The following is a 2,544-nucleotide window of genomic DNA, read 5'->3' on the forward strand; positions in this document are numbered from 1 at the left end:
CCCCAGGTCTTTCTTCCACTGAGCCTCTGGGTGGACTCAAACCTCCAACCTTTTGGTTACATGCTTAACCTTTTGCACCACCCAGGGACTCCTCCATAGGAGGTAGGACTTATCATCTGAAGTGCTATACAAATGAGGAATCCAAAGATCAAAGAGGCCCCAACTCACATAGCTGCTTGGTAACAACCCCAGGGTTTGACCGGCTCTGACTCTGGGGCTGGGGTCCTGCCACGCTTCTGTTACCCCACATTGCCCTGCAGGGCATTTGAATCACAGCACTGCAGTGAGACTCAAGGTGGGGCAAGGTGCCTGAGTTCATTATTTATCAGGAGGGTTCGTCTGTCCATTCTTTGAAACTTCCATCACCTGCGAATAAAGTCGGTTGTCTTTTCAATACTCATACCTCTTTTTTCTTTTTCTTATCCTATCGACGCTCACAATGCCAGGGCCACATGACCCAGGACTCAGAGGTAATCCAAATCGCCCAGCTGCCTCCATCAGTGGCTGATATTTGCTGTCTGATAGCTTGCCTAAGCCACCGTTAGTTCTATCTTTCTTCTGTCGCTACCCTGGTTGTGAAACTAGAAATAGTTGTAGCTGGTGGGAGATGTTGCAGTAACTGAAACGAAGTCCTAGAAAGAGAGTGCGAGCAAGCTGTGGTCAGCTGGGGAGGCTGCAGCCTACACAGCCTCCTGGGTCCCTGAGGGTGGGTCTCCACCAGCCAAGTTGCTGTTAGGAAGGGCAGCCAGCTGGGCCCACCAGATCAAAGGGGCTCAGGGCCCAGAAAAAGAAAGACAGAGTGCCATTTGTGCCAGATACCTTGTAGCGGGTACCCTCTGAGCACAGGAGGTCACTGTGCTGCAGCCTAGAGAGCACTGATGCTGGAGTCTATGATTTGGGTTCCAGTTCTGGCTCTGTGACTTACACAGCTGTATGTCTTTGGCAAGTTGGTTAACTTCTCTGAAATCCTTTGTTTCCTTATGTGTAAATGAGGAGATAATGGAAGTTTCCTATTGCTATGATGCTGAACAGGTTTTAACAGAGCTTCCGGACCAAGACAGACTAGAAAGAAAGACGTGGCAATCTACTCCCAAAAAATCAGTCAGTGAAAACCCTATGGATCGACCAGAAGAACTAGATAGTGCCCAGCTACCAATATTGACCATTCTAATCAGGGCCACAGTAGATGGACCCTGATAAAAAAAACAAGATGGACCCTGATAGAATGGGAAAAAAATGTGGAACAGAACCTCAAATTCCTAAAAAAAAAAAAAAAAGATTTACTGGACTGGTTGAGATTGGAGGACGCCCCCCATGACTACTGCCCTGAGATACTGTTTAAACCTTGAACCAAAACTAACCCGAGGTCACTTTATAGCTAAATAACAAAATTGTCTCACAAAATAATGACTATCACCCGTGAGTACTGTGTTCCTTTAAAAAAAAATCACCTGTATGAGACCAAATGGTCAACAATTACTTTCAAACAAAGATGTGAATGTAAGGGGGCAGGGAAACTAGATTAATGGAAACAGAAAAACCAGAAAGGAAATATTGAGAAAGTTCCCGCATTGTGAAGAATAACCAATGTCACTGAACAATTTTTGTAGAAATTGTTGAATGGGAGCCTAAACTGCTGTGTAAACCTTCACAGAAAACACAATAAAATATTATTAAAAAGGCACAAAAAACCCTATAGATCGCAATGGTTCCACCGCATTCTGAATGGGTTCACCATGAGTTGGGGACTGACTCCTCGGAAAACGACATTTGCTTAACTGCTACCCATCTGTCAGTCCGCTGTCCTGCGGCGGCTTGTGCATTGCTGTGATACTGGAAACTATGTCACCGGTATTTTAAATACCAGCAGGATCACCCATGGTGGACAGGTTTCAGTGGAGCTTCCGGACTGAGAAAGACTGGGAAGAAAGGCCTGGCGATCTACTTCCGAAAATTAGCCATTGAAAACCTCATGAATCACAACAGACCCCTGTCCTATATAATGCTGGAAGATGAACCCTCTAGGTTGGAAGGGAGTGTCACTGTCCTATTTCAAGGGGTTGAGGACAGCCTCCCAGAGCTGAAGTCACTCGCCCAGGTGACACAGCCAGCCAGAGCCAGGCGGCACTCTGCCTTCTCACCCCAAAAGTGAGGGCCCCACACGTGAAGAGGACATCAGCCAATGCCGGTAAACGGGACGGTAGACAAGTGCTCCATCCACGCAGGCTCACTAGATCCTCGGAGCTCAGTGTTACCGGCGACTGAGTCTACCAGGCCCGCGGGGACCCCGCCGGGGGCGGAGTCACGGCGCAGCCCTCAAAACACGATTGGCTGCCGGGGAAGGGGGGCGGGCTTCCAGCGCCCGAGGGGCGGGGCCGCTTCCTGATCGTAAATACGGCGCCACATGGCACGGGGGGGGTGGGACGGGGCGGAGAGGTCGGCGCAGGCGCGTCGGAGGCGGTGCCGTCGGCTCAGTGGCCCCGCCGTGGCATCGACTTCTCGCGAGAAGGGCACGAGGGGCGGTGTTCGCCGCGCCGGGGGCGG

This window comes from Elephas maximus, chromosome 12 (assembly GCF_024166365.1).
Source record: "Elephas maximus indicus isolate mEleMax1 chromosome 12, mEleMax1 primary haplotype, whole genome shotgun sequence".
NCBI classification, from domain to species: Eukaryota; Metazoa; Chordata; class Mammalia; order Proboscidea; family Elephantidae; genus Elephas; species Elephas maximus.